Genomic DNA, 22,003 nt, shown 5'->3' with positions numbered 1-22,003 from the left:
TTTTGCGTGGGGACGCTTGTTCCCGCAGCGCTTTGGTGTGCGTGTTGTCCTGTTTGTGTGTGAGCGGGAAATAATGAACACCATCGAATTCATGTGGGGTCGAGGCTACAGCGCTTGGATGAGAACAACAGCGGACGAGTAGCGAAGATGCGCACAAGGACATCAACTGAGTGAGTCAGTCGGACTACGTAGCCTCCCTTCACAAAATCTGAATATTTATTTATTTATTTATTTATTTATTTATTTATTTATAAGGCCCTAAATCAATTGATTATTATTATTTATTTAATGAATTATTTATTCATTTATTTTATAATAAAGACTTTTAAAATAATGATTAAATATTTATTACTCAAATGAAGTAATATTTATTTATTTATTTATTTATTTATATAGCCCTAAATCAATTGATTATTATTATTTATTTAATGATTTATTTATTCATTTATTTTATAGACTTTTAAAATAATGATTCAATATTTATTATGACTATTATTAGTTTTGAAATATTGATTACATTTCAGGATACCAGTTATCAGGTTCACCCAGTGTAAAAATCTCACTTTTCCATATAATGTATACAGTTTGGGGGGGGGGAAAAACCACCAACAAACGTAAATCACAGCAGACCACCCAGGAAGAAAGAAAGAATAAAACTCTTATGCTTTTCATTTCTCCCTGATAGGTACTAAGAGTTCATTCTGGGTTAAAAAAAAAAAAAGAAAGAAAAAAACCAGGCCACTCGATGTGCAATCACTTGAGGTCCCTCTGTATGCATCACCTCAGCCTACTTGATTGATTCAGTGTTTGCTCCATCCTGTCGGCACACCGGCGACCGCCGCTGCCCCGCGGAAAAATAATGTGGACTCTGACCGAGGGGGGTTTTTTACAAGCGGCCCGGCGCAAATGTATCCTCACGCGCACAAATAACAAACGTATGTGAGGTCCGGTCTGCTCGGATGGCTCCGTGGGGTCCTTCTTGATGTCATTTGTTGCTTGATCAATAATTCAATTCTGCTTGTGAGCAAGCATTACTTGAAGCATTCTCACCTGCTCCCTGCTTCCAGCTAACTGTACACACGCTTTCCAAAAAAGGACATGCCCTCCCAATAATGAAGCTTATCTCAGCAACTACAAGGTGTATTTTTATAACGCTCATGTCATTAGGAAGCTGATTAAGCCGGCGTCAGCGAAAATATTCCCGAGCCCGGGCGAGTCGAAACAGTTTCGGCCTTAAAAATGTCGCCGCGTGTTAATCTGGATGGAATTTTCTAATACAGACACGTAAGATAACCAACACAGCGGTTTTGACATTTACGGCGAGTTTCAGCAAATCCTGTTTGAAGTATCCGCTTTTCAATTTTCCGGAAGAGAAACTTCTTCATGTAACTCCATTTTTTTTTTTTTGGGTCGTTTTCACTTCCTGTAGGAGTAAAGATCAAATCGGCCCGCAGAAAGAAAAGAAGAACTGACAAACACGGCAGGGCGTCCGCTGACGTTCGATGCAATCTTTGGTTTGAGCAAAAAGGAAGCAGAAGGTCCCAACCACGTGGTTCATATTAACATGACCATGTCATAAGCCGTTGGACCACAATATCATATTTTGACTTCCTCTGATGACCCGAACAGAAGCAAAACACAAAATTAATTTTAACGGAATCAGATTCTACCCCGACAACAACTCTCACTCATGAATACAATATTTTTTAATAATCAAGCTGTTATTTGGTGATTAGCTTTTGCTTTGTTTACAACACACCCACAGAACAGATGTTTTCTTTTTTTCTTTTTTTTTTCTTTTCCTGGCACGCCACTCTCGAGGGGGGTTTTGTTTCCAACTCTGAAGGTGGAGATACATACCAGGGCCCAGCGGGACAGGAGACGCGAGTTCGTCTTTTCCCATTACTTGACGAGAAGGCAAACTCCACATGACTAATTAAAGAAGCAGAAGCTCAAGAAGGCATGGTGACACCTCGCCGGCAGGCAGGCAGGACGTCGCCAGTGAGACAAAACACAGCCCGGGTAAAAATAAATACAAGTGAGGAGGAGAAGGAACTGTCAGTGGCAGAAAAATGTTAATGGAGGTCAAGGATGGTGGATAAATGGTTCCTCTGGTCTTACTGGAGCACCAATGAACAAGCGCCGTGGCCTCTAGTGCACCACTTTGCTTTGTCTAATTGAAAACCGGACCGGGAATCTCGGGGGTAACTTTGGATATATTTTTACGACTGATACAGATAATATCGCCAGACGATAATTACGCAACCCGCTGGTGTTCCCTAATTAAATGGTCTGTTCACTTCTAATGTAGCATATTTAGAGCCTATTTAATAGTCAGCGCTAGCGGAATTTTCTAAGCCTCGCAGCCCAATCAAGATTTTGTGAGATTTCACGTGAACCCTAAAGCGCTGCTTCTGACACATTTTTAAAATTATCTAAAGATTTGAAAAAAAAAAACGACTTAATTGTCAATCAATGGCAGAAATCCCATGAAATCGATCTGGAACGTAATTTTGACTGTGTTATGATACTTTATCCCAATACAATATAACTTTATTTATACAGCCCGTTTTTAACAAACCACTTCACACCTTGCAATGGGAAAAGCAAATACATGGAAAACAGCAAGGGCCCTAAAGTAGAGCCCTGTGGAACGCCATACTGCAAACAAGTTAGCAAAATACTGTAAATTTGTCACGTAGCTGTGAAACGTGAAGTAGCCACACACACAAAAACAACATTGGACAAAAGCGACATTAATGTTATATTAAAAACGACTTTTAATTACAGCAACCGTTGGACGTGTCGGACTGCGCTGTAATGAGGCAATATATGGTTGATATTCCGCCCCCGCGCAAGTGACACATTTTCCTTATCTTGACAAACATTGCAGAAAGCTAGACAAGCTCAAATAAAAGCGACATTGCTAATAAGCTTCTCTAACCTTGAACAGCAGCGAGCATACTCGAGCTAATTACTGTAATTAAAAATACCTCGGTACCACTGACAGATGGATGACGTGCGATGGCCTCAGACGGGAAGTAGAACATTGTAAGAAAGAAAACCACCGCAGTAATGGCGAACAACACCCCTGGTAAAATGCAAATATCGCAACAAAGGACGTGTTCACTTTCTAGACGGAGCGTAAAAGAGGAATCCGAAGAGACGCTTCCTCAAGGGACATAAATAAACCGTGGTCGTCCGCATGATCATCACGTGTGTAGCGCACTGTATAACGAGAAGGGAAGGACGTGGTGAAAAATGTCTGAGCGATGTGCGGACGCCAGCAAAATGGAGCTTAAAAAGAACTTTTTTTTTTTTCTTTTTTGAAGTTGCGAATGGCTAGCTTTGAAGCGGGCCCAGATGAGTCAGTGAGGAATAAAGCGTCATCAAGGCCGAGAGAAGAGGAGAGTGAAGCTGGGGGGGAAAGAAACGCAGACTCCCAAGACAGAGTTATGATGACACCTCGGCGGATTTACATTTCAGAAGATGCGTAGGCGCCACGGGCAACACCGGGATTAATATCCATGGAGGCGAGAGAAACTGAAAAGTGAAGCGGGCTACACACGGACCGATTTTCATCACCTTAATTTTTTTTTTTTTTTTTTTGTCAGAGACGCCAAACATGATGAAAATATGAATGTAGAGCCAATTAAGTGAAATCGATTTAAAAAATATCCATTTAATTGGAGAAGTAAAAAAAAAAGTAAATGTGATCAATAAATACTAAATAGTATATGCTTGTCAATTCAAAATAATGTCCTGCTTTAGAAAAACAAAAAGAAGACATTTTGGATAGCACGTTTTTTGGAAAATCCGATTCATCAATTGAAAAAAAATCGAAATTGAAAAATATTGGATAGATGAATCAATTCTTAAAATAACTTAACGAGCAGCTCCAAAACTGAAAAATGTCCACTTAATTCATGTGTTAGGCATTAGAATCGCTCACTCGTGGATGATCGTATTGAAATCGGCACCATAAAACGCTAATCGGAACACTCGTGCAATCGTGCTGTTTTTCGGGGGGGAAAAAACTCCAGTGTATTTCCAAATCCACATTTAATGGCTTGACTGCTATTGTCAGCGTTCCCTCGACTTTTGTACCAGCTATTTTTACATAATCCATCTCAAACACAAACAGTGCGGCAATGAAAACATGACCTCCTTGCCTTAGCTAACAAACAGTGAGCGAGCCAGCTAAGCCAAAGCATAAATTGTCTTGAACCTCATCATATTTGCCACCGAGGGCTCTCTTCTTGCCCAGTGTACTGCTTGTTTTTGCTTTCCGTTGACTTATGGCGTTCCCCGCCGAGACTGGCCGCTGCCCTCGGCCCTTAATTTCCCCCGCGAGGATCGATAAGCGCCTCCGCCCTTTACCCAACTCAAATATTAGCGAGCGTATTTGTCAGCGGCGGTCGCTAGCAAATGTCACCTTCTAAGGTGCGCGCGGTAGCTCTTTGCAAAGTTCCCGGCGTCCTCTGTAAAATGCTCTGTCAGTTTGCAGATGAGTAACGGAGCCGTTGACATTTCATGAGATTCTCGCTAACTTCAGCAATTGCTATATGAACACATTTTAATAGGTCCCTCTTGGATGACGGCTGACCAGAAGGAAGGCCACCCACATTCGGATCATTTAACAGCGACGAGAGGAATACAGATGATGGGGGGAAAAAAATAAAAAATAAAAATTCATTTCGGTATTATCATTTGATTGCCGGCGGCAATAAAGGCGGACAGCCTTATCTGCATATGATATTATCCCAGCGTGATAACAATAATATTAGCAGAGACTTGTAGACACTCGTCTCATTGGCCGTTTGTGTGGTTCATTTCGCATTAGATTCAATTTCATTACAATCACCGGGTGGTTTGAGTCTTAAATGCTAAAAGGGCTCCCTGAAAGCTGCGAGGATGAAGAACAAGCTCAAGCGCGTTTTGCACCATGGTAACGCTTCCTTCCGTCTTTACAGTTAAGGCTGTAATTAAACCTCCGACTGTGCAATTCAAAAATACAATTTAACCTTCAAATTGAACGGACAGTGACTGAAAGGGTTGGAATTTCTTGGTCTGTGTCATCGAGTTTTTTGTTCATTTGTGTTAACATTGACATCAGCATTATGTGTTCATGTAGTCGGTTCTGGATCCGCAGTGTCCCTCGTGAGGATTCATTCATTGACACAGAAATTTTATACACATTTATTAAATTCTTTTGTTTAAATATGATTTATTTTATTATTAAATTATTATTAAATATTAAATTAAACATTATTTATATATATATATATATATATATATATATATATATATATATATATATATATATATATATGTAGTTACAAGAAATGTAAAAAAAAATATTGTGTTAAGATATTTTTTTTGCCACATTAGCAGTTCATGTTGGACATCAGGTTTTCAAATTAAAAATATCTTAATTAGAACATGAAGGTACTTGTGGAGTGACGCTGCCCATTTTGTTCAGTAAAAATAACAACTAGCTCTCCTCAAAAATATTTATCTTCACTCTACTGCAAAATTGTGACATCTTTGCACAATGTTGCATGACTTTTTTTTTTTTGCGCATTGTCATGAGTGATGCATCTTGGCAACAAACAAACCAGAAAAAAAATAAAAACAGATGATACGGGAGCTATTTTCTGTTGCTGAATAAAATATAAAGAGCAAGTCGCTCCATGTGACAAGATGGGCATATGTTTGACTCCTTTGGGACTCCTTTGTGAGTTCCATTCATTACAGTATCCATTCATTCATGTAAACTTTCCATCAAGAAATGATTTAGCACCAACTTGATGTTTCAAATATTTGTTGGACAGCAACAATTGGGCAAGAGAAATGAGGTGTTGGACTTCAAATGACTCAAACCTCTCCCACTCAGAGTTTATGCTAAATTAGCACGCTAACGCAACTTCTCTGCCTGTGTATTTTTTTTACACAAAATTACTGTACTATTAAAAAAATGTGCAATTTTACAGAACTGGGAAAAAAAAAGTTTTACAATTTTCTTTTTTGAAAGATTTCCTTAGACAAGCAAATAAAATAAGCTGTAAATATGCGCCTCCATATTTTTGGATACGTAGCATCAGGGGACACATCTGGAAGAGGCAAGCTCAAGTGTTTTTCTTAAAGAGGCCATCTGTTATTAAAACGCTTGCCTGGTGCCACAATCTGCAAGTAAAGGACTCCCCGTGTTCCATGTACTGCTTTATCTTCTCTATAAAAGTTTCACATGAGCTTATCTCTCACCATACTACTGTGTGGCCCCCCACTTTTTTTTTTTTTGCTCCCCCAGGTTGCTGTGACCTTCATCCAGCTGCTGCTCTTCATGCATCTGTCATCCACCAGTCCTGGCTGACGCTCACGCTCTGTACTTTATAATTAATCGCCCAGCGTGCATGGAAAGAAAAAAGGGGAAAAGCAAGCGATGGCATAGAGGGGGGGTGGGGAGGGGGGGCAACACTCGACAGCAACTATCCTATTAACATGAACCAGCTGGATGTCTTATTAGCTGTAAAGCTGGGGTGATAATTAAAAATGATCTGGGGTGGACTAAATTGGTCAGTTTGGGGATTAACTATGAAAAGACTGATAAGGATGAAAAATGAATTGAGACCATCGGTGTCTGAGCGAGAACACACCAGCAAGGAAATCAAATTTCCCACTGAGATCAATTATATTTGGGTTCCATTTCAAGTCAGCTTCTAAACTGTCGCCAGCATGAAATATTTGCAGGGAACTGCGCGCATCGCTCGATTAAAATACGATTGTGTCGGTTTCGATTTCGAGGATTACCATTAGTTTGGATATAGTTCATCTTATTTTGAAAGGGCATGATGTCATTATTTTCTTGTATAACAAGAAAAACCTTATATCGTTTTTTTTCTTTAAGGTTAAAGGTCAGACTAGAACGAAATGAAGTGTTAATGTAAAACATAAGACAACACTCGACCTTTTGATGAAAAGCAGATGGAAGTCAGCCAGTTGTGGCTTAGACAAGCTTGACTCAATTCTTCTTGTCATGCATCACAAACAGACGTATGCAGAACACCAGATCCATCTGAGAAGTCTATCAAGCCAAGGATTTATCAAAAAAAAAAGAATAATGACGCTTGCCAAAAAGAAGAAGCAATACTTGACGACTGGAGACCGACCATCGCAAATTGAGTACACAGGTCCATTCGCACGTCAATTCTAAAATGTCAGCATCTCATAAACTACGGCAAGAGAATCTTGTTCTAATTTGTTTTCCGTTTTTCAAAAGTGGTTATGTGTCAGCGGCTGGCTGCTAAAAGCCTCCAAACCCCGCCCGCCCGCCCGCCCGCCACCCTCGTGAATCCGGGGTCAATGACCCGAGAGCTACTTCTTGGCCAAGGGACTGATTAATGCGTTAATTGAAATGGACTTATGAAATCACAAATTTGCTCAAAGGTTAATGATTTCACCCAATAATTATTTATTATCTAAAAGGAGTTGTATCCTGCTGTTTGAAGCTTTGAACGGTTAATTAGAGCCACATATTACCTTTGGAATAATGATGTACAACTTCAGCATGTGGCAGAAGGTACTAAAAATATTTGATATTTTATTTGACGTCTCAAAATATGCCGCATGTCAAATTACATGGACAGCTGTTCTGGAAAATTGCTCATGTGGTTTGTCTGCAGGGGGGCGGTATGAGGGGGGGGCGGCTCCTCACATTATGATGTCACAAAGTGAGGACCCAGTCGTTTTCTTAGAGAGGAGGAAGGAACGGGAATGCTTCAAAATAAGTGGACAGAGGACCAATAGCCAAAACTGAATTAGAGAATGAAAGAAAAAAAATCCATTAAAGCTCAATATAATGCCCATGATTAATTAATTAGCTCGAGCCTCAGTCAACTTGAAAGACATAATAGCGACGGTAGGAGCAATGTAACGGCACACTGTCGCATCTAACACAAGCATACGACATTTACACCGAAAGGAAACCTTGACTCATCCTCAATATGTTCAGCCCTCAGATCAGCAGGGTGTATACCCCCCCCCCCTCTCCCCCCAGCGTGATGCGATTGATCTGCTGTTAAGTGATAACTTCCCTCTGGAGTGTTTGAAAGGGTTTGATGGCAATCTATGCTTGATTCACTTATCAAAAGGAATACGAAGAAGAAGAAAAAAAAATACATTAGCGCAGCGATTTTCTTGCCAGCGCAAACAAACACGATAGCGACTTCTGGATACGAGTCAAGGCGACGGCACCTCGGCCCACCCTTGTGTCATCGCTGCTATTCAATAAATGTGAAAATGTGCCAGGCTTAAGAGCAGGTGGGCTTGAAAAAGAAAAGTGTGTCAGTTCAGTTGCCATGAGCACAGACGTCTGTAAAGCAACGCGGGTATGAGACTGCTGACAGACAACCACAGCTCTCGCTATCAACAGTTAGCGGAAGTTCCCGTGATAAGTGGTGAAAAAGATCACGGCGCTTTGGTTCAGCACTGCAGAAAAAGCTTGAACACCAAAGTCTCACAAAGTTTTATTTATGGGGTCCTTGTATTAAAAGAGAAAGTCAAAAATGTTCTTTACAATGTATTCACACCAGTCTAAACATGGCACACTTATTTTTATTTTATTTGTTGAACAACGATTTAAGCAGCGGTTTTATCCATCTCAAGGTGGCTTCGTTGAGACAATCGCAGCTCATTCGTTTTCTGATTTTGGTCATTGTGATGTCATTTTCAGCAAATGGCAAAATGGCTGCCCCAACATTTAAATGGCAAACGAGCGTGACTTCTTATCTTGTATCCATGTCAGGGGGGGGCGGCCATTTTGCATCTTGACAATGACATCACAGTTGCCAGCTCCACAGCAAAATGGCCGCCCCCTGAGATGGATAAAAATTGCCGCTTAACTCAAGACTTGACCTTTCGGCATTCTTGAGCCGTTTGGCTTTGTCTTCACAATATTTACCGCATTTCACAAAAAAGAATCAGGAGCAATGACACTGGAAAATGCGGCATGAAAATTTGCCGACTGCTTGAGGTAAAAGCAAAATGAAAAGTACAACTCAGCCGTAATGATGATTGTTTTTGGAAGCCTGCGGACAGAATTCTTTAAACTGCACTAGCGTTTGTTCTAGCCATTGCCGGCCGGGGCAGTTTAAACAACAACGAAAAATCATTTTGGCCAAGACGACACTGTTTCGGAGCCTAGAAACACAAACCTGAAAGGAACGCTATTCTAGTTTCCACGTAGATACCGAAAGCGGTCGTCTTCGCAACAAAAACAACAATGGTGGACCACAGGGCTTGTTGAGTTTCATAACGCTTTGGCGGCAAAGTGTTATTTAAGTGTGTAAGCGGCAACCATTGGAGAAACATCACTCACACACGTCGAATTCGAAAGCCACATGTACCAAAGAAGGCTTTTCTAGAAACATAAATTAGCATAGCCTTTTCTTTTTTTTTTTTTTTTTACACATGCAAATATTAGCCACGCAAGCTAACGGTACTTTCCCGACTTTAAGCGAACTACTTTGACACTGTGTATTAATACAAAGTGGCTAACGTATGTGTACATTTATTATATGGCTAAATGTCGTTGTTTTAATCAAATACTCTTTGTAATACGGTATTTTAATTTTAGAAAAATGACAGGCAAGCCTCCAAATTCTGGGTATGCCACAGGGGCAGAACCAAAGGGACCCCCTGTTGTCCACAATCGTTGGTGACCGATATTGTGTATGCATGCAAAATATGAAAAATAGCGTAATTTCACGCTACTCGAAGTGGAGCAGCGGAAGCCGGTGGCAAACTGCGTTGGTCCACGAGAGTTGAGGGAGTAAGCATAACAGTTAACGCCATCACACCTCCGAGGCTAGTCAAACTTTATCTTTTATCTGAAGAGAATAGAGGAGGGCGGGGCGAGGGGTGCGAAAGTGCTGAGTGGAAAAGGGTGTCAAGGGTTAGCTGTGTGAAGTGCAAACAATGCCGCACTGGAACAAGGCGCTAAGATAAGAAAGTTGGGAAGGAGGGAGCTGAGGACAAAAGGGGGCGGGAGGGAGGGGGGGGGGGCATGTGGTGCAGTCAAATCCAAGGACAAGGGTCCATGCGGTTAAAAAAGAAAAAGATATGATCAAAAATCCAAGTCAGCGTGACGTCGCCTCATCGTCAGCTAATCCTCAAACGTGAAAGGACAAACCGAGATCTAATCTGGAGGAAATCTCTATTCCCCAGATTCCTCCGCCGGCCGGCCATTTCATGCCAAGCCAAAAGGACCTTGATACTTCTGTCCAGGCAGCGGTAGAGGATTGCAAATGGCGTGCCACGCCCCCTTTTAGAAAATGTATGCCTGAGTAGGGAAAATGTTGGTCGCAAGCTTGGAACAGTCGTGGCTTTAAGTGAAAGTCGCTTTATGTTGACATGATGATCGTGATTTAGGTCACATCCTGCTTGCTTGTTATGGTGGGAAGATTATCTTGTAATTCCAAATGAGCTACTTGCCATGAACCAATCGCATAAACACTAATCATGCATCGGCTTGTTTTCTGACATTTTTTTTTTTTCCTTCTATTTGTAGGCTCGGAGGTTGCTTGTTGCTCGCGAGGATTATGTTATTTGTTTTTTTTTTTCCTTTCAGTAATCCAAAGCAAAACTGGGTTCAAATTGACCTTGCAAATATTCCCTTTTAGATAAATGTAAGGCGAGCAATCCAAGACAGAACACGTTTTGAAGTATGAGGGGAGAAAAAAAAACAATAAGTATGAAAGAGTTTAAGAGCACAGTGCACAATTTGCTTCTCTGCCGGTCAGACTGAAAATAGTCGGAGTGGATTTAACCAGACTTCCATTTCCAGAACTTTGAAAAAACATCACAACAGACTGTCATGCAAAATGCTTGCCTTACTCGTCTCGTTCATAACAAACAGGGCACACGTGGTTCCCCTCTCCTTTAGGGATTGCTTAAGCGAGTCTTCTCTCGGCTGCGATGAAGAAGAGCGCTGCGCTTTGCCGGGTAGCGCGCTGGGGGGGGGACATTTATCAGCGCTCTCCTCACCACTGATAAGAAGTCTCTATTTATTCAGAGAGGACCAGATAAAAGCTGAATGAAGCATTTGTCGCGGCGACGGCGGGGGAGAGGGTGAGGTAACTTGCGTGCGTCCGTGTGAGCAGATGGCCTCGACTGAGAGAGCATCCGTACTCCGGCGAGCCCCCTCCAGCGAGAAAACAGCGGCCCTCTTTCCTGCTTCCACATGCCCCCCCGACCGTCATAATCCGGCCCTCTGCGAGACTGTTTGTATAATGTTATTTGAAGGGAAATAATCCCCAGGGGGAAGGGGGTGAAGAAGAAAAAAAAAAGGAGGTGTGCGCTAGGCCTCCAGGGGGCGCTATGACGGCCGGAATGCGAATAAAGGGACAATTTAGAAGAAGGCAGAACAGAGGTCTGTTTTGACTGAGGAGACGCTCGCGGATAGAACCATGCAGGGAAGATACGCTGAATAGATCTTCATTATTTGCTCAATAGACAAGAAAGGAGGAAGAGTAACTCCAGATAAGGCTCGCTGCGACTTCAACAACTGTTGACAAGCTGTCCACAGGCCAAAACACAAGAACTGTCTGGACATGTTGCGACGACCATAATAAAATTATTCCCTTACGGCCACTGACTGCTTTTGTGTTTTGTTGTTGTTTGATAGGGAGATAATGTAATTTGATTATTTTTTATTTGGTTTGGCTTATATGTTCAATTATCAATCAGGAGTCATGTTCAAGATGAAAATAGCCAATTGGAGTACATGTTGCCCATTTGATTGTAGTATTTATTATGTTGGTTGTACTGGTTCCAAATCTTGATGTAAATAAATAATGAATGAATGAATGGATTGTATCAGTAAGGGCATCTGATGTAAAGAAATTACACCAAACCAATCATGTGAGTGACTTTTTGAAGTCGGAGCCCCTCATGGGACAAGCTGAAAGTTTGTTGTACCTTGAAAAAAATCCAACCGGATTTAAAGACTGTAGTAATCCAACAAGTGGTATGTTTTAAAGTCATTTTACAATATCTGTTATGACATGACCTGAAAAACATTCAAGTCCACGTGGATTACATGGTGATTTCACCTTAAATCGATTGAGTGACAGCTTTAATATCCATCCATTCATTTTCTATCCCGTTTCTCCAAACTAGTCATGCATGAACTTCCAGTCTATTATCTTTGGGGGAGAACCTCTGGTCAGCCGTCAATAATAGGAGCATTACAACACTTTACACCTCTGAAGAATTTTCTACAAATAACCTAACGTGCATGTTTTGGGAAGGTTGGAGAGAAAAAGTGCACAAACTGCCAATGAGACGAACCAGAGACTTGCACGAACCACATTACTTTGTCACGCCCGGGCATGTTTAGCCATACATTGTACCAGACGTCATCAGAATGACTGAAAAATAATCTTTGCCCTAGGAACTGGTATGACCTTTTTGGCTCCTGAGCCTAAACGTGGGAATGACAACCATAGTTGTAGTGATCCATTTTTACACACATCTCATGACGCATGGGGGACAATGCAATCCTTGTGAAATGGAATAACAACTCATTGTGTTATCAATCAATGCATGAAAACTTACTGAGAAACGGTCGAAATACTAAAGCGCTCCAAAAAGAAAGAAAGAAAAATAAAAACTCACCTCGGAGACGGGAAGAAGGTTCAGCGCTCCGAACGCGATCCTATAAAACAAACTCCACATACGCAAGTCTCTTCACATGTTCCTCCTCGTTGTGGGCTTCTCCACAAAAAAAAGGCACTAATTCCTTTTCAAAGCCGAGAATCGAAAATGCGAGCGACTAGGGAAGGAGAATGACGGAGGGGAAGGGAAAGAGAAAAGTCGCTTGCGTCTTTGGACTGGCGATAGCGGGGAATGTTCCTTCCTTCCTTCCACGCCCAGGTACCGAGTCACATGATCACGTCCAGGTGTGCTTCCTGGAACCGCAACACACCTGTGGGAGTCGCTCACTCGCCCGCGGAGATGCGCTAGAAGAAAAGCGGAGAGACGGGGTGACGGTGGCTCGCCAGCGGCTCCGGGAATGACCGAGATCCGGTGTGACCGCCGCTGCTTCTGCCGCAGCTTCTCCACGCGAGTCGCAGCCGGCAGAGAATGAGAAGGATGAGGAGGAGGAGGATGAGGAGGAGGTGTGGCGAGCGGGAAGGGATCAACTCGACTGTGAGTTGGGGTTGACTTGTCTGTTTGACTCTCTGGAATGTTTTGTGCGGGCGGTGGGAGCGAAGGAGGGGGGGAAAAGCAGTGGCCCAACCAGCGAGAAGTCCAGGAGAAGGGAGGCGGTTCCTGCATGACATAACAACCCGGTCCTTGATTTGCGAGTTCAAGTCGCCCTGTAGATGCGCTTGTAACTCAAAAGACTGGAATCTAAAATCCTATTTTCTCACCGAAACGAATTAAAATGCAATTAGTCTCAGTCATTCGGCCAATATAGACCAATATTTTTGTTTTTGTAAAGTGTTTAATTAGAAAATGATAGCACTCTATAATGTTATGTTATTAAAAAATAAACAGCCTCATTAATCCTGTTTGAATGCCCATTGAAATGCACACACAGTGTCTTCTAAACTCAATAAGCTGCTGTAATATGTTTCAAAGTGCAGAATTTATTTGATAAATACTATAGACCTCTGGAGAAAAAAAAAACTGCAGATGTGTTTAATGTTGTGACCGCGACGTGTATGTATATTTACTTGCGTACAATATTAAAACCCTACTGCACTCCATTTTTTGTTTTACAAACCCAACTGTGCACTGACACAATTTTATTTAGGATTTTTTGATGCCTCAGTTACGCAGATAAACCCTTGACAAGAGATATTTTTAAACCCTGCCTGCTTGACATCCACGTCTGCCTTATACTTTCTTGTATTATGTATTCATGTCTATTTGATTTGCATTTGGCATCATTTAAATATTGCCTATTATTTTTTTGTGACGGTTTGGAAATGCTATAGCTGCTTCGAGATACCAGATATCCTTTTGGGATCAATAAAATATCCGCACGCTCTACTGTGCTGCAGCTTTTTAGATTGTTTCATGCAATGATTTGAGAAGTCAAGCAAAAAATGAATCTACTTTATGACCTTGCATCCGATATCATATAACGCAGCTGTTTCGGCACAGTAAGTTTTTGTATCTTCTGCTGGGACTCTGTGGGACTTGATGTCACTTTTGTGAGTGATTTATAGGGATGCAAATGAGGCTGCCCGTTTGGGGAACCGCTCCGAGTCTGCACGGGGTAGACCGGCGATGTCGTGAGTCACACACGGTGCTGCTGAGGTCTGACAGAGGCACAAAGCTGGCAGAGATGGGGGGGGAGATGGCCTTCACAGTTCCTCACTTTGACTGATGAGCTCCAGGAGAATGTAGGCCAAGCCAGACAAGTGTCAGGCGAGCAGACACCTCCAATCGCACCCCTCCCCAACCAAAATCACAAACAGGAGAGATGTCTGAATGTGTTTATGTGAAGAGTAATGAGGCTACTTACTCTTGGCAGTGCTGGCCCAAAGGGATGTCGCTGACCAAGAAAGGCTAAGTGGAAACAAAAACTAAGGTTTACCTGTAGATGAGTGGAAAAAATGGTCTTAGCAAAAAAAAATAATAATAATCTCTTGAATACAATTAGACCCTTGTACATTGAGTCCTTGGAGTCTCGATTGCCTTAATTCAATAAAAACATGACGATTTAATTTAATTAAGACTTTCAAGTGCCTTCAATGTTGTTGTGAAAGTTAGGTTGATTGAGGACTCAGGATTCAGTTTACAAAAAGATTCATTCGAGACTTAAGTGTCTTCAATGTCTATGAAAATGCGTACGCTTGGGTAAGAGAAGATCCTCAAGTGCACTAAAACTAGCCTGTTGGTTTCATTGAAGTCTCTCACTGAAGAAAAAAAACACAAAGTGAAGATAAGCAGTTGAGAAAATGGCAGGATATGGATGCTGGGATTCATTTAAGCCTCTCAGTAGTCTTCAGTTTTCAACATGTCGTCTCTTATTTTCCAAAGCACAAATGTTCTGTTTATCAACCGATTTCTGATGTGTCTTCAGAAAGGGAAGTTGGCTTCACCAAAGGCTATTAAATGTCAATGTGACCACATATTGATCGCTGCTGTGCCTTCTCTTTATGTGACACACATTGAGATGATGTGTTATCACGCCCCTGGTGTCAAGCGCTACCATTTGTCATGTGGTGAGTGAATTAGAAAAAACATCTGACTATCAACACACACTACAGGACCTCATTTATGACTCAGCAACTCTGATGTCCGCTGTGATGGAGTGGGACCAGTCAGATTCAAGGTTCGACCTGGAGATTGGTTGTCATGGCGTTATACTGCCCCCTTTTGGGCACAGCCTGTAAATGATTTGTAAATAACGCCGTAAAAGTTGATTTGACGGCACTATACGGCCTTCTTTCAAGAGATCGCAGGTATTAAACTTGAGGGACCGGTATGTTGGAGATGTTTGCTCTCTTCCAAGATAATGATCAGGCTCATTATCGGGATCCTGCAGAGCTTGCTGATGAGCTGAGTCTTCAGTGAAACAATTATAGTTGGAAGACACATCTAAATTGTTTTCAGGGAAATTAAGTGTTAAATCAATTTAAAAAAAAGGCTCTATTTTGGTCAATGTTTACAAAAACGTACTCAGAATTATCAGTAGCTGTGGTTGAATTTGTCATTCCATTGATTGGCAAGCCTTGGATGGATGGATGGATGGATGGATGGATGGATGGATGGATGGATGGATGGATGGATGGATGGATGGATGGATGGATGGATGGATGGATGGATGGATGGATGATGGATGCCCAGGTGAACTGCCTCTCACGCTTGTCTCCTCAACCTCGCTCCTAATCATTATCTATCTGCCCTGTTATTTCTAGGTGAAGCTTCTGCGATATATTTGCTTGTGGCAAATCCAAGATGTGACAGTGACAGATGGAGTGAACTTGTCACGGCGGTAGATGCTGAAAAAGTGTGAAGAACATCTCAGCAGGAACACCGAGGAAATGTATTTAAAGCGACCCACGTTCTGGTTTCACTGGCTGCCCAGTTTTACTAAATGGGACTCAAACTGTCATTACTTTTCACAAGTGTATGGTGAGTTTTAGCCTAAGGCTACTCGGAAAAAAGAAAATTGGCAAAATAGTATGTGCGATAGGAAGACATCAGGTTAGTCAGAGAACAGACAGACGGGCTTATGGTGGCAAACTAGGAATAAACACAGAGTGGGAAAAACATGATGGCAGCAGTGAGGGGGTTGGTGAGAACAGAATGCAAGTAGAAACTGGAGTCTGGCTGGGCGAGCTAAATGTTGATCTGATGTAAAGCACTGAGGTACCTTGGCTGTGCTTATCAGACGCCGCTGTCACTCCACACAAGAAAAATGTCAACGTTATGCTCCCCTTTGTTTAGAATGCAATCTAATCATGGCCGCTCCAGCTCTGCCTGCATTGTCCAGGTGGCCTCTCACTATCATTTTATGTCCTTTAGCAGGCTGATGTGATGTAGCCCAGATCTCATCATGCCCTGGCCTGTGCCCACCACCACACACACACACACAGAGATTACATCTATTTCCTTCTTTAAAAAAAACAAAAAAAACACTGATCAGCAATCCAAACAGGTTTTGCATCCTCGACAAGCTCGGTACTTTTAACATTAGTGCTTCGAGAGCAGCCTTCAAATTAGATCAGTAACGCAGACTGGGGATTTTGCTAACAAGCTTACATTTCCAATAAAAACAAATTAGCCTAAAGTTCATCTTGCTCATAAATTTTGCAATTTTCAAAGCTTGAATAGGAGTGGAAACACTTTCAGTCAAGGCTATAAACTTTGGTTGGCCTTTGTATCAACGTTTGATCCCCTCCTAATATGATTATATAACGACACAAAAAAAGATTGCTTGGTAAGATGGTATGTTGATTAATTAAATTGTTGGTTGCTTGGTCCGAATAATTCAGAAAAATATTTTAGAATATTTAATAAAGTACTAAATATTAAATAAAGTACTGAAGGTAAGTATTGGGGTTCCACAGATTTCTGACAGGGCCAGTTTATTAACGGAGTGGGTTATCGTTGTCAAATAACCATAAGCCAGTATAATTTCAAGATGTCTCGTGAACTGCATCATGGTGCGATGTATTCGTTGTGCTGAAAATGGAGAAACTCTGGTTTTCCATGTGAGGATAAAACACAAAGTCTGACTGGACTCATTTAAGATTACTCGGTGTAATCCCCTTATCTATGTAACTACCTGTCCCAGAAAGTGATCCAAGCGTACCTCGATGAACGTCATCGGTTCGCCATTCTGACAGCAGCAAATCCTCCGTTGAATGTGGCAGTTGTAGACTGGCGCATCGAATCTTATCTGTTGAGCACCTGCTTTATCCCACTAAAGCGGCACAACAGGTGAAAAGGCCTCTAATACCAACACTGCCATTACACCGATACAATATGCGGAAAGTATGTATAATTGAAAAAAAAAATATGACCTTTAAAAAAATGAACCAGCCAATAATCTTGTTCCGTCTTTCAAGCTGGCTCTAGGACAAAACATATGACAGAAATTGTACGTTTTAGTGTTTGAATGACAATAGAGGGGTCTCTGGATGCTTGTCCGCAAAATAAGTGTGAAATTAAACGACCAAGTAAATCTTAGTTCTTTGCCTTTTTGTGAAAATGTGTCTGTGTGCAAAATGAGATCAGTTTTAAATTGTTAAAAAAGAAAAAGAAAAAAGCAACGGTCTCCATTAATGGCAATGAATAATGGTTTACTTTCTTTTAGAGTTTTTTTTTGCATGAATTTGACACGATGTAACCGATTTAGAAAGAATAATAAATTTACTTTTAAATATTTTTTTTTTTTTAAATGATATAAAATTCGATTTGTTCCAACGGATGTAGCAAATAATTCGCGGGCTCTTGGGCTCAATATCCGGTCTTATCCGGTCTTCCTTGTCACATTAGCATCGTCGAAAGCGTAATAGTTTTGGTTTATACTGTTAATTTAGCTTTTGTAGGTAATAACTACTTCTGATACAGCTGTGACATTTTAATATCGACATTTTCTTGTCGCGTGGAATTATTTTTTCATTACTTTTCCACGACGAGCGAAAGACTTCTACGCAGATCGGTAAGTAAAGTTTGGCCGCTAATATGCTAGCATGTACAGCTCACATTAGCTCATATTTAGTGAACATTCCGCACTCCTTTTGTCATAAAATACAATTTTTTTGAGTATGGGTGTCTGTATATGTGTGGGGGGTTATATAATGTGTGGTTTACGTAGAATTTAGTTATTTAAATTGGCGTAATTAGTCGTGAATGATGGTTTTCCCGGAGGAAAATTGGGTTTGATTTAGCGAAGGCAACGACGACACCTAGTGTTTCATTTTGGGCATAGCGTCATTGGTGTCGCCTGCCACGGTGGTGTGTACATAAACATAAATAAATGTCCGTGTTTTAGTACTTGTGTTAGCCACATAATGCATTGTTACGCGATAGATATTCCCCCACAAAGCTCTTGTGTCAACTATGTAGAAAACAAGGTTACATAGACTGAGAGAAAGTTGGTCGCGAGTTAAAGGGAGTTCAAGTGAAGTCACGTCACTTTTCCTATGTTCAACCGAACTGTTAATATTGGAATATGAAAACCCTTGGTCAAATAATACTTTATACATACAAGTTATTAAAGTGGATTCAACCATCAACAGAGAAGGGATGCGCATGCGTACATGTAATTTCCGGGTGAAGTGGAAATGTGGATCTCACCAAACGTGGCTTTATTTTACTTAATTGGTGTTAAAACAAAATTTAGCGATGAATTTCTAGTAGTTCTTTTTTATTATGAAATTGAGCTGAGATTCGCAATGTGCAAGCATAATTCTGAACGTGCGTGTCACGTGACAGCAGAGCTAAACAAAGTAATCCCAGCATGCATTGCGACTCAGATATTTTTCTATTTTGTAAACGTAATCTGTCATCTATCGGAAGCAAACGCCGCATGCATGTCGTAGTCAGTCAAATAAAATGACGTTTTTGGTTGACGTAAAAAAGTATCGTCCGTTCAGCAGTTGTGAAGACCATTACTATGACACGTAGCATGGATAATGACACCCCTCACGCTCTCATTTTAACGTTAGCTTTGCGCAGTGGCAGTATCGTAGCCTATGAGGTTTATCCGAGGCGCGATTATTGCTAGTTGAAAACTTTACCCAATACCCCGCCTTGACGACTTGAAATATAGTCGGCTATGGCAATTTTTGACGGTCTCTACGGAGACTAATACTCCTGTTAACAAAATATCTTTGCAGTCTAATAAATGTTGTCACACTTGGGCTACGTCTGGGGAAAATGACGACATCCCACGTTCGCGAAACGTCACGCTTGTAATCCTTAATTACAGTCCCACATTGCATCTGTTATATTTGCTTATTGTGTTTAAGTATTTGGTAGAAATATGAGCAAATGTTTCATTGTCAGCGTTGGAGTTTCCATTGAAACAGGTAAAATGCACGTTTTGTGGATGAATCAAAAGCCCATAATGCATTGCGTTGTAGTACTCCTTAATATTCACAAGATATCGAACGTCAACGTGTTTTGAGGCGTGTTACCAAAAATGGAGGTGTTTTGTGTGCTTGTCGAATTTTGATCATGTGGAATTTGCGGAGATTGTTTTCTGTTATTGTGTATATATGCATACCGTCACTGTGGAACGTATGCGGGTTGGTGACTTGATTGTCCGAATCAAATTATCGTCAGCTTTGCGCAGTGGCAGTATCGTAGCCTATGAGGTTTATCCGAGGCGCGATTATTGCTAGTTGAAAACTTTACCCAATACCCCGCCTTGACGACTTGAAATATAGTCGGCTATGGCAATTTTTGACAGTCTCTACGGAGACTAATTTCTCTGTTGAAAATAATCATCACCTGACAATAGCGAAATGCTTAAAGTACAGATATCCGTGGATTATCTATTATCAGAAAAGTTAATTATTTTGAAACCAATTCATAAGCAAATTGTTTGCTCCCCCCAAAAGTTGATTTTTACTTTTACTACTCTTTTTTTAAACGAAGTACCTTGACACTCTAAAGCAGAATGTCCAAAGTCCGGCCCGCGGGCCAATTGCGGCCCGTGGTCAAATTTCATCAGGCTCGCAGCCTCTGTGATAAAATCTTTAGTATGTGGCCCGCCGCTATTGTTGACCAGCGCTTTAATACACACGTACCAAAGCTATTTTATATTTATGCCGCAGAAATGTAATCTCGCGCGACCCGGCGTGATTTCACAGCGAGAACATGACTCCAGGTGTCCTGCTATGCGGAGCATGCGCGAGTCAAATGCGGAAATAAACCCGTTGTAAAAAGGGTACGCGCGAACCGGCTGCGTGAACCCTGTGTGAAATGTTCATGAGGCGAAAATAATTTTAAACTCATGTAAATTTAAGGTATTTCATACAGTTTGTTCAATGTTATCGTATTATATGTATTACTTATAACTCCTGTTTAAAATGTTCATGAGGCGAAAATAATTTTAAACTCATGTAAATTTAAGGTATTTCATACAGTTTGTTCAATGTTATCGGACTCTTCAGATATCAATGAAAGGCAGAATTTGTGTTTTTAGAGTTGTTCACATCTGCCTGAGTGGCTTATATTTGGTTATTTTGTCATTTAAAAAATAAAGACAATTGGGAGAATGAAATTTGTTTTATAACAGTGTTTATTTGGATGAAATTGTAGTAAAAAAATGTCCGAAAAAACTACTGGCCCCCGGGCCCCTTCACTTTATCAAATCTGGCCCTCCTTGCAAAAAGTTTGGACACCCCTGCTCTAAAGCACTGTGGTTTGATCTAGTCAAATGAGATGTAGTATGGCCACATGTATAGAGAATTGAAAGGAAGTGAAATCTATGAAACTGTTAATTTTGAGACCGTCAATGTGGAACATAGGCTGTTTCATCACTTGATTGTGTGAAATCATGGTTTTGTTATCTATGCGCAGTGGCAATATCGTAGCCTATGAAGTTTAACTGAGGCGTGATTATTGCTAGTTGAAAACTTTACCCCATACCCCGCCTTGATGACTTGAAATAGATATCTATGGCAATTTATGGCTGTCTCTATGGAGACTACCTAATGCTGTTAACAAAAATGTGATTAAAGATTTGATACTTTTTCCTGTTTGCTATTTAATGTGGCCCACTTGAGACCCAAGAAACATAACAATCACTCACAACTTAAATTCGTCAAAGGTGAGTTGTGTACTTAAACTTTTTTGGTCATAACCCACCAAACTAGGTGACGATCTAAACTACTTTTGAAAAACTCAGGTCCCACCGAGATTTGAACTCAGATTGCTGGATTCAGAGTCCAGAGTGCTAACCATTACACCATGGAACCAAGTGACCAAGTCAATCCAGGAAAATGTTCCAAACCCTCTGTTCATGTTACATTTTTTTTTTTTTTTTTAATAATCATTGGTGCTATCCAAGGCAAAGTAATTGTCTCAATTGGCCAAGTAACCCCGTGGTTGAGGTGTCTCCTAATTGTTCCAAGTTCCAACGTCTGACTGTAAGGAGTGCTGAGCAGTAATGGGACTTTAGTGTTGACTGTGGCTTGTTTCCAGAATCAGCTTTATTGACTATGCTGACAATATGAAAATATGTATTAGCATCTTATGTAAATATATAGAGGCCATTGCCATGTTACAGGCACATTACCAATAACTGTTGCCACAAAAGTAAATTGCATTTGAACAAGTTGAGAACATTGACATTCACCGCACAACAAAAAAAGCAAGTTTGTTCCCCCCAAAATCTGTTATTTTATTTTTACTACTTTTTTTACCCTGCCTTGATGACTTGAAATATAGTCAACTATGGACATTTTTGACAGTCTCTATGGAGACTACCTAATTCTGTTAACAGAAATGTGATTAAAGGTTTGAT

At 40.9% G+C, this 22,003-nt stretch overlaps 2 protein-coding genes and 4 non-coding genes across 10 annotated transcripts in view; 4 read left to right on the top strand and 2 right to left on the bottom strand.

The window, feature by feature from the left end:
- The window catches only part of plxnb2b (plexin b2b), a 99,461-nt gene extending 86,254 nt beyond the window's left edge, over nucleotides 1–13,207 (bottom strand). For all 4 annotated transcript variants that reach the window (XM_085913574.1, XM_085913573.1, XM_085913576.1 and 1 more), the window contains exon 1: nucleotides 12,676–13,207. The gene's annotated coding sequence lies outside the window, so the exon portion shown is untranslated. The remainder of the gene's footprint in view (nucleotides 1–12,675) is intronic.
- Nucleotides 13,208–17,990: 4,783 nt separating this feature from the next.
- shisal1b (shisa like 1b) overlaps nucleotides 17,991–22,003 on the top strand; it is a 50,386-nt gene continuing 46,373 nt past the window's right edge. For both annotated transcript variants that reach the window (XM_085915139.1, XM_085915138.1), the window contains exon 1: nucleotides 17,991–18,187. The gene's annotated coding sequence lies outside the window, so the exon portion shown is untranslated. The remainder of the gene's footprint in view (nucleotides 18,188–22,003) is intronic.
- On the top strand, nucleotides 19,195–19,335 carry LOC147055218 (U4 spliceosomal RNA). Its single transcript, XR_015066567.1, has one exon. It is a non-coding gene; the product is annotated as a U4 spliceosomal RNA (small nuclear RNA).
- Nucleotides 19,814–19,954, top strand: LOC147055217 (U4 spliceosomal RNA). The gene has a single exon (XR_015066565.1). It is a non-coding gene; the product is annotated as a U4 spliceosomal RNA (small nuclear RNA).
- Nucleotides 21,046–21,184, top strand: LOC147055216 (U4 spliceosomal RNA). Its single transcript, XR_015066571.1, has one exon. It is a non-coding gene; the product is annotated as a U4 spliceosomal RNA (small nuclear RNA).
- trnaq-cug (transfer RNA glutamine (anticodon CUG)) lies at nucleotides 21,384–21,455 on the bottom strand. Its single transcript has one exon. It is a non-coding gene; the product is annotated as a tRNA-Gln (tRNA).

The sequence above is a fragment of the Syngnathus leptorhynchus genome, chromosome 6, assembly GCF_054491065.1.
Source record: "Syngnathus leptorhynchus isolate UIUO chromosome 6, UIUO_Slep, whole genome shotgun sequence".
Lineage (NCBI taxonomy): Eukaryota > Metazoa > Chordata > Actinopteri > Syngnathiformes > Syngnathidae > Syngnathus > Syngnathus leptorhynchus.
Note: the sequence above shows the minus strand (reverse complement) of the source record. Positions and strands in the feature narration are given on the sequence as shown.